At 41.4% G+C, this 10,492-nt stretch overlaps 1 protein-coding gene across 6 annotated transcripts in view; it reads right to left on the reverse strand.

The window, feature by feature from the left end:
- The window catches only part of CREB1 (cAMP responsive element binding protein 1), a 62,906-nt gene extending 53,025 nt beyond the window's left edge, over positions 1 to 9,881 (reverse strand). For 2 of the 6 annotated variants that reach the window (XR_010322240.1, XM_064286757.1), the window contains exon 1: positions 9,661 to 9,879. The gene's annotated coding sequence lies outside the window, so the exon portion shown is untranslated. Of the gene's footprint in view, positions 1 to 9,660 lie in introns of all 6 variants that reach the window. The other 4 variants (XR_010322241.1, XM_064286760.1, XM_064286758.1 and 1 more) reach the window with 4 other exon arrangements.
- Positions 9,882 to 10,492: the final 611 nt, after the last annotated feature.

Below are 10,492 nucleotides of genomic sequence, written 5' to 3' on the forward strand. Positions count from 1 at the left end.
GTATGAAGCAGACAAGAACCTTTCTATTGTAAAATTTTCAACCTAAGGAAAGAAAAATATACATATATTATTTTATAAAATAGCTGGGCAAATAGAAACTAATCCTTAGGACCAATTTACCTATAACTTTCCTTCGAACAAGGTTTTAATAGCAGGGACTTAAAACCATAAAACTTTCCATTTTGACATAGGAGGAATACAATGAATTACGAAAAAAAAGGAAAAGCCGGAACTTGATATTTAGGGCACTCTTTCTAATGATCTAAATGTGGTTAATAATGAAATCAATTTTTGTCTTAGTTATCTAGTATGGCTATAACAGAAATACTACAAATGGGTGGCTTTAACAAATTTATTTTCTCATAATTTAGGAGACTAAAAGTTCAAATTCAGGGTGTCCACTCTAGAAGAAGGCTTTCTCTCCCTGTTGGCTCTATTGGAAGGACCTGGTCTCTTTTGAGCTTCTGCTCATAGGGGATCTTCCTGTGGCTTGGCATCTCTCTTTCCCCATCTCTGCTTCTCTAGCTTGCTTTTGTATCTTTTTTTATTTCAAAAAGAGAATGACTCAAAACACACCCTACACTAATCCTTCCTCATTAACATAACAGACAACCGTTTCCCAAATGGGGATTATAACCACAAGCACAGAGGCCTGTATTTATGACACATATCTTGGGGGGACATGATTCAGTCCACAACAATGTATTTTTCAAAACCTTGCTAGAATACTTACTCCAAGTGAACTATTTATAAACCTAAACTAATACTGTTTAGGAACAAAAATTCAGTAAACATTAATAAAGCAAGAACCCTGAAACTTTCAGCACGGAAAATGCTTAAAAAAAAAAAAAAGTGATGAAGAGTATGCTTTCCTTCAATTTCTTGCCTAGGGAAAAGAGTCTACACAGCAAGTAAATCACAAATTCCTGGGCTCGGTTTAGTCATCTGTAAAAAGCGAAACAAGACCAAAAACCCTGAAGGAGTCACTACTGCCTTCGCGGTAAGAAGTTTTTAAGAGTAAATTCCCCAAATGCGGTAGAGTTGGTGAATAATACACTACACCCAGAGAGACACCATACATTCTCAAAATATAGTACTTCAGATTAAAGTGGTTCACTCAAAGTTGTTTCCTGATTTTTATCTTTGCTTCTCATCAGTTACCCCAACTTAGGGTTCTAGATACAGAATAAGACAAGTAGAGAGAGGCAGGGGCTTAACACCATATACGCATTAACGGCTTTAGTGTTTTTTCTTTAAATTATAGTATCCTGGTTGCCTGGGCTTTCAAAAAAACATTTAGAAAATGTCTGCAATAAGTAAATAAGAATCTATGATGTCTAAGATGTAGCACCAAAAATACTAGCGACAAAAGAAAAAAATACTAGCTGAAAATCATCAAATAAAAGGGCACTGTCAAGAAAGTGAAGACGATCCACAGAACAAGAGAAAATTTTTGCAGATCATATAGTTGATGAAGGACTTTTAACTGGAATAATAAAGTACTCAATAATAAAAAGAAAATGCAATTTAAAAATGGGCAAAGGATGTGAACAGGCATTTCTCCAAAGGTACACTAATGCCTACTAAGCATATGAAAAGATGTTTAACATCTTTATGTAAATCAAAACCACAATGAGACACCACTTCACACCTCCTAAGATGGCTGGCTATAGCAGCCCTGGTGGCGCGGCGGTTAAGCACTTGGATGCTAACGGAAAGGTCACTGGTTCAAACCCATGGCAGCTCCATGGATGAAAGATGTGGCAGTGTGCTTTCGTAGAGATTAACCAAACCAAAACCAAACCCACTGCCAACAAGTCAATTCCAACTCATAGCAACCTTATAGAACAGTGCAGAACTGCCCCATAGGGTTTCCAAGGCTATAAATCTTTACGGAAGCAGACTACCACATCTTTCTCTTGCACAGTGGCTGGTGAATGTGAACCATCGACTTTTCAGTTAGAAGTCACTTAACCACTTCGCCACCAGGGCCCTTTTTATTAATCATTAAACCCGTTGTTGTCGAGTTGATTTTGACTCATAGCGACCCTACGGGACAGAGTCGAACTGCTCCATAGTTTCCAAGGAGCACCTGGTGGATTCAAGCTACCGACCTTTTGGTCAGCAGCCATAGCTCTTAACTGCTATACCATCAGGTTTCCTCATTATCCATTAAAACCGGGAAGAACTAAACTTGTTTCCATCAAGTTGATTCCAAATCATAGTGACCCTATAGGGCAGACTAGAACTGATCCATTGAGTTTCCAGGGAGCGCCTGGTGGATTCGAACTGCTGGCCTTTTTCCACTATGCTACCATTGGAGATGCAATTCAAAACCACGGTATTACCTCACGCCCATTAGAATGGCAAGGATCAAAAAAATGGAAAACACAAATACTGGCAAGGTTGTAGAGAAATTGGAGCCCTCATCCATTGCTGGTGGGTAGATGGTATAGCCACTGTGGAAAACAATTTGGCGGTTCCTCAAAAAGCTGAACATAGAATTACCGTATAACCCAATCCTGGGTATATACCCAGAAGTAACAGCAGGAACATGAACAGAAACCTCTACGGCAACAGTCATTGCAGTACTTTCCACAATAATCGAAACGTGGTGACAACCAAAACGTTCACCAACAGATGAATGGATAAACAAAATGTGGTATATACAATGGAATATTATGCAGCTGTAAAGAGACATGAAGTTCTGATACATGTCACAACATGAATGAACCTTGAAAACATGCTCAGCAAAATAAGTCAGTTGCAAAAGGACAAATAGTGTATGATCTCACTTACATAAAATAAGCAACATACAAAAACCAAAGATTATCAGTAGTTACCAAAGGTGGGAGGAAAAGGAAAAGGGGAAGTTTCTGTTTAAGCAGCACTTAGTTTGTTAATGGTGGTAGAATGTTTTGGGTGAGGATAGCTGATAATGGCAGCACAACATGAAAGATATATTTGGTGTCATTGAGTTCAAATGCAGAAACTGTGTTGGTGAAAGTTTTGGTGTGTATGCTTTCACCACAACAAAAAGGGGGGGCGGGGGCAGAGGATAGAATGGTTATTCAGCCTGGGCCAAATTACAAACATTTTTAGTTACATCTGTACTTAAATATAATTATAGTCAGACACATGTAGATAACTAGCTCATTAGAATACACTTAAAATTGATAACAGAATCTTAGTTTTAGGGAAGATCCACTAATCTCTGGATTTTTTCTATTAACACTGATATAAATCTTTAAGCCCATTCTCTCTTCCTACTGGGAAATCCTGGTGGCGTAGTGGTTAAGAGTTCCGATGCTAACCAAGAGGTTGGCAGTTCAAATCTACCAGTTGCTCCTTGGAAAGCCTATGGGGGAGTTCTACTCTGTTCTACAGGGTTGCTGAGTCAGAACTGACTCAATAGCAATGAGGTTTTTTTTTTTCTTTCTTTCTTTTCTTCTCCTACATGAAGCCATCACTTACCTATTTGAACTTCCCATTCAAGTCTCCCTTCAACCAAACACCAGATTTAACTTCTCTCCTTTCAGATAAAAATCACCAAGCCCTCAAACCTCCTCATCTCTAAACCCTGCCCCTTGTTTAACTATTTAGAAATACTAGAGTAACCCAACGATAAGAGAACTAATAGATGCTTTTCATCTTTGTTCAGACAGTCCCACCTCATTATGGTAAACACTCCTTTATTACCTTATCTCAAGCCGGAGAAAAAGCAACTCAGGCATTTTAAAACGTTTGTCAAAGAGTACTACTGTTTTTTGTCTTTTTTTTTTTTTTTTTAAAAAAAAGAAAAGGTGAGATTTATGTAATTAGACTCAGGAATTAAGGTTAAATATATACTTAAAGTTTCTCATTACTGGAAATGTAAAACACTGTCTTTGACTTAACTGTTGGAATAAACATCAGAATATGAAAGTGTAATTTTTTATGGTGGCCTAGAAGACAAGTGAGTAAAACTCTGCGCAAAATATAATAAAAAATATCTTTACAAGGCAATGTCTGGCAGAGCTAAAAAAAAAAAAAGAATGCAAAAACAAAACAAAAAACCCTAGAACTCAAGAGAGAAGCATCCTGAATGAGAAGAAAAACTAATGGCTATGGCGCAGTGGTTAAGAGCTCAGCTGCTAACCAAAATAGGCTGGCAGTTCGAATCTACCAGCTGCTCCTCAGAAACCCTGTGGGACAGTTCTACTCTTGTCCTATAGGCTCGCTATCACTCGGAATCGACTCGAAGGCAACGAACTTGGTTTTGGTTTTGTTCTTATCGAGGGGTCCCTGAGTGGTACAAATAGTTAACACGCTTGGCTGCTAACCAAAAGGTTGAAGTTTAAGCCTACCCAGAGGTGCTTCAGAGGAAAGGCCAGTTGATCTACTTTGGAAAAATCAGTCATTCAAAACCTTGTGCAGCATATTTCTACTCGGACACACGAGATCACCATGAGTCAGATTAAACTCGATGGCAACTGGCATGATATGGTATTCATATCAAAATTTCAGGTCTGACTGAAAAACCGACGTTTACAGATAAAATAGTGTGGAGTAAGATTAAAACCATACCTTTTCATACAACTTCAGAAAGCTGACCACAGTTAGCCTCTTATATGATGGCTGAGTTAACATATATATGAAATTGGCAGAGAAATAACAAGCTATTTTCACACTATCAGCTTGTTGCTTTAGTTCAGTCATCTTTACCTCCAAACTAAGAGGCAATTCATTGATTCTACTACACTGGAAAAAGTCATTTAACTCCCTAACCCATAACCCATTGCTGTCGAGTCGATTCCGTCACATAGCATCCCTACAGGGCAGAGTAGAGCTACCCCATAAGGGTCTCCAAGGAGAGCCTGGTGGATTTGAACTGCCAACGTTTTGGTTAGCCGCCCAGCTCTTAACCACCGCGCCACCAGGGCTCCATTTAGCTCCCTGGTAGCCTGCAAGTATGTTCCAGAAGGAAAACTTTCTGCCTTTACAGATTTCAATTATAAAACAAACAAAAAAATCCGTAAAGTCTTTTGTAAACATTTTAATCATTTGGCAGTTAAAAATGGTACATATTAGTATCTTATATGAAATACTAATAAACCCTCAAAATAACAGTAAGATAATAAAATTAAAATATTAGCATACATGGTTATAACATGTAACTGTCAAACTAAACACATAAAGAACGAGATAAGTTCATCATGATAGCTCCATTTAATGATTTTTTCCCCTCTGGAAAGATAAGGTCCTTACTTGTGTCCCTGCTGCTAGATTATCATCACTTTCTTTCTCAGTTTAATAAACTAAAAAAACTCATAACTAAGAAACATTAGAAAATCATCACGAAATTAGTTAATAAAATGAATACACAAAAAATAAATACAGGGAGAAAGCTTGTGTATTATCAGTTAGCCTTACTGGATAATAATACTCCATGAGTTGCTTGCTTTAAAAAGAAAGACTGGAACTATAAGGGAGATAACTACAGAAAATATCTTGGCTTAAAAATAATAATTGAAGGAAGCAGTCTGTTGAGGATCGTAAGAAGCTAAACCAAAAAGTTAAATTCAGGCTAAATTCACTTTTAGAGTTAACTCTTACACATCTCGTTTGCCTGCTCATATACATCTGAATCATTTAACTAAAGCTTTTAAAAACAAGAACTGAGATAAAAAGGAAATGAGGCGGTTCAAATCACAACTTCCTGTCACAAACTATTCGATATTTTTCATTCAAATGAAATGTTTTTCACTTAAATAAAAGAGGAATGGCAGATTATCTTAGTTTAAAAGGTCACATTAGGCCTAAGAATAAAATTAGCCCACTGCTACAAGTACATCCATACAATGAAATGTCTCCTACTTTAAAAAAGATGAAAAAGCTCTTTATGCACTGACACAAACCAATGGATAAACCATGTGAAGTGGAAAATAAGAGCAAAGTGTAGGACAGTGTGTTTAAAATGCTATCATTTGTATAAAAAGTGGGCAGAGTACCTACTTATTTCTTTATACATGGATAGACATCTCTAAAAGGACTAGCAAGAAACTGGTAACATTTGGGGGAGGGGCACATTTTTTGTTGTTATTTTTTTTAAAGTATGGGCCATCTAAATAAATTACTGTTTAAAAAGTAAAATTGGAAACAAAACAAAACAAAATCTCCTCCTTTCTTCCATTACTTTACCAAGTGTGATCTCTTTGCTTCGATTGTTTGCGTACGATACATATTCTGTCCCCAAAAGTTCCTTGAGGGTAGAAATAAGGTAATTCATCTTTGGATTCCCTGAAGTTCCTGGCTCAGTGTACTACACAAAATAACAATATAAGTAATTAAAAAAATAAGCAACATTTGTAGAAGACTTCAACATTTGTTGAAGACTTGTCTGACATTTAATATGTTAACTTATTTAAGCGGTGTACACGTATTAATTTATTTCATTCCCACAATTTTCTGAGGTAATGAAAAGTTAAGGAACCTGCCCAAGGTCAGACTGCTAAAAAGTTAAAATAAAGATTAAAAATGAACCGTTATCATTAGTTAAGTCCCTAAGGAGGTACTTTATAATTATCTTACAACCCTTAGAAGTAGGTGGTATTATACTAATTTTACACATGAAACTGAGGCTAAGAAAGTTTAAGAAACTTCCCCTAGGTCACAAAAAAATTCCTTGAGGGCAGGCACATGATAATAGTGGCAATGCTAGGATTCAAACTCAGACCTGTGATTCCAAACCGGATACTCTTTCCACTAACTACATTCTCTGCCACCATGAGTGTTAAATAAATATTTGAATTACCACAAACTGTTCTCCCAAGTGACACTGCAGCAGAGACGAGTTCACATATGGGTAAACAAAAAAAAAAAAATCCCTACCATTTTTCCATTCCCTATTTACTACATCCTTAAATTCAAATTTGAACTGTAACTATTCAATAAAAAAAAACATTATTGGAAGTGACACTTTCCATCAAGAAATTTTGCTTGCAAGGCTGGCTATAAACAAGTTTACGTAACTATAGCTAATATTTGTGAGCTAAATGAGAGTATAAATTTTAGTGATACACTGTAAGCATTACTATAATTTCCCCTGCTATGAAAAAAGGAAAAAGAATTTTAAAACAAGGTGGAGTGGGGGATACATACTTGGTTCTACTACAGCCATACTGCACCCAAACAAACAAAATTGAATGTCTTAAATGGGAGACAAAACAAAGTGATTTCTCTACGGAGAACCCAAAATCTCTGTTAATCAAATCTACTTAAGAAAATGAGTTTCAGAAAGCAGAAAAAGGAAGGTACTATTCTATGGATCAGGTTTCTAAGTTTCTTTAGGTTCACTCAAAAGGGGCAACTCTAGGGTTTTAAATTCCAAAAGAACTCTTAGAAGGCAATTTCTATCAAAAGAATTCATTTGCTTTCTGAGCACATACTTCCATCAAATAAAAAAAAGATTGAAGCAGATCCAACTGTAATTTTTCCTCATCACTGGGAGGGAACAGAAGTATATTTTAGTACCACATTTGAAGTAAATATTCAAATAGGAATACAAAAGTTTGAACAATTTCATCTAGAATTGGTAACAATCATATATTATGAATCTACAAATAAAAGTTAACAGATCTTTTGGACAAGACTGAGAAAAGTATCAGAATACAAAAAGAGTCATTGTCATAGTCTCCGTAGGAAAAAAAAAATTGATGTTGGCTTGCAGAAAATTTTTCTCAAGAAAAAAGTCTTCATCTACAGCAATCTACCATCAATAATACTGTAACAATTTCCCAGTGTTGGGAAATAAAAATCATTTTCCCAATTTCCCTCTAGTGAACCTTTTTAATTTTCTCAGCAACAACAAATTGCTAGTGTGGTCTTTTAAAAACTAGCAATACTGCAAAGTAGGTTTTGGAAAAGTAACTTGCATACAGAAAAATCAAAAGACAGTGCTTCTCTTACCAATCATTATTTACTCCTAACCAGGATCCTTGCATGTATCAATTACAATTCTATCAGACTGTGACAGATAAGTATTCCTAAAACAAATACCCTTTCATCTTTTGCACTACCTAAAATAATCGTCTTTGTCTACTTTTAAACCAGGAAAACGAGCAGTGAGTGTGAAAGATTTCAACACTCGGCAATCAAAAGTATCTTATACCAAACCTTTAGAAGGCAGATCTGATGCATGATGCAAGCTGAGGCTAAAGTAAAATTCTAACTTCTTGGGTAGATATGAAGAACTTAAATAGGTCATACTCCAGATACTTTAAAAATTCTTTTAATCTTTGCTGTATCAGTGACTTTTCTGCTGTCCCTTTCTTCCCAAACGGTGAAGAAAAATAAAGTCTGTGGCTTAAATTGTCAATCTCGGACTGCGGTTACCTACTGCATGTGAGACAAATAATGGAATCTTTTAAAGCTAATTTTTAGAATTAGTATTAATCTCTTACTTAAATTTAGGCAGAAATATGTGGGAAACATAGTAGGGGGTGGGGCGGGGACCTGGGGGAGATCCAGGTAATCTGAACACGGCTGGTAATGGTGGTAAAAAAAAAAAAAAAAAAAAAAAGTGATGTAAAACAAAAGTGCGTCGCGTAACAGGCGTTTTAACGAAGTGTTTCAGAATGACAGACATTAAGTGATTATTACCTTATTGAAAGGGGTTAAAACCGAAACTGTTTTCAAACACCAGGTTCCTTTTTACAAGATCCCAACAGTTTTTTTTTTTAAGTTATTACAAAAATGTTTTTCTTAGCACCCCCTTCCTTCCCAAAAGAATGCATTTCCATGACTACTGACTTTTTTTTTAAAAAAGGGGTGAAGGAAACAGTCAAAAATTACCTAAAAAAAGCATGAGCTCTCATCATCCCAGTTAGGCAGAAAAGAACAGAAAATAGCATTTCCCCACTGGGGTGGGAGCGGGGGAAAGAGGGCATGAATAAAATACAGCACGAAAAGAAACCTTTGGTTGCGAACTTTATTGCACAAAGAGAGCGGAGTGGAGAGTAGGTCAGACGTTGCAGCTCTGCCCCTCGCGGAGCGGGCATGGTAGACACGGCGGCCACCGGGAAGGCAGGAGGCACCTTCACCTCCTCTGCCCTCAACTGTCGCCTTCTTCCTTCTCCACCCCCACGGGCACCCCGGCGGCGGCTGCCTTGGCGGCCGGCCGGCCGGGGCGGGCTGGGGGCGAGGCGGACGGCGGGGGCCGGGCGAGCGAGCGAGCGAAGCAGGGGGCAGCGCCGGGCCGGGCAGGCGGCCTCCCCCGGGGCGGCTCTCGGCTCTCGGCTCCCGGCTCCGCGCCCGCCTGCCCGCCAGCCCGCCCGGCCCGGCGGCGGCGGGAACGCGGGCGCCAGCTCGCCGCGGCCGGCCGCCCGCACACACCCCCGGCCGCCGGCTCCCACCCCGCCCGCCGCCCCCCGCCATGAGCGCCGCCGCTGGCTGCAGGCAGAGTCGCTGCCGCCCCGGCCGCCGCTGGCTCCAGTCCGCCGCCATTATTCTTTGTTCGCTGCGAGCGGCGGCGATGTTGTGGGGCTCGGGCGGAGGCTCCATCTTTACCGCGGCCCCTCCTGCGAGGGGAAGGCCCCGAGCGCGGGTGTCCGGCGCCTCCCCGTCCCCCCTCCGTCCCCCCGGCTCTCTCCGGCTCCTGCCTCCTCCTCCTGCTCCTCTTACCGGTGGTACAAGCTCCTCCGTCACTGCTTTCGTTCGCGGCCCGGATCTCGCTGGAGTTTTATTCTCTCCCCCACGTAACACACCGCGTCAAACTACACCTCCGCCGCGTCACTCACCAACACTCCGCTTCTCCCAGCCGCCCGGGCCACAGGCAGCAGCAGCCGCCGCTGACTGAGGAGCCGCAGCCAGGGAGCCAGCCAGCGCCGCCCAGTGCCGAGTGCGCAGCGGCCGCGCACGGAAACAGCCGAGCTCTGCCCGGAGGAGCCCGAGCAGCCCCGCCCCCTGCGCTGGGCTCGGAACTTGCCGAAAGCCTTCGGGCTTCCTCAGGCCAGACGATTGGGGTTCTGCCGGGAGTGGCGAGGCGAAGGTGGGCTGAGACCCGCGAGAGGGTAGGAGTGGCTAAGCCAGGCCGTGGTGTTTACTGTGGCTTGAACTCCACCGTGGAAATCAGAAGAAGGAAACGGTGTTTGCCTGTGACCCCCCCCCGCCCCGGGAATTCCCGAGGGTGTCGAAGACTTCATGGAAACCCCCGCGCAGGCCTGCCCCTGCGGCTTTAAATGCAGAGCTCTAGCGCGGCCGCGTCGTAGCTGGCGTCGGCTCCTGAGCGCTGCCGGCCCGGGAGCTTCGTAACGTTGCCTGGACTGGGGAGAGGCGCCGCTCGGTGTGGTACGCGGCTGACCGGCAGGGTCGTGTAAGCCGGAAGACGGGGCAGCTGCGCCTCCGCGAACGCCTCCGGGGCCTGCGGCCTGGTCGGGCGCTGGGACGCGCGACCACTGCGTGGGCCTTGGGGCCCTGTGGGGGTTCTCTGCGGAGAATTTTTTCAGCCTGCTGC

This window comes from Loxodonta africana, chromosome 6 (genome assembly GCF_030014295.1).
Source record: "Loxodonta africana isolate mLoxAfr1 chromosome 6, mLoxAfr1.hap2, whole genome shotgun sequence".
Taxonomy (NCBI): domain Eukaryota; kingdom Metazoa; phylum Chordata; class Mammalia; order Proboscidea; family Elephantidae; genus Loxodonta; species Loxodonta africana.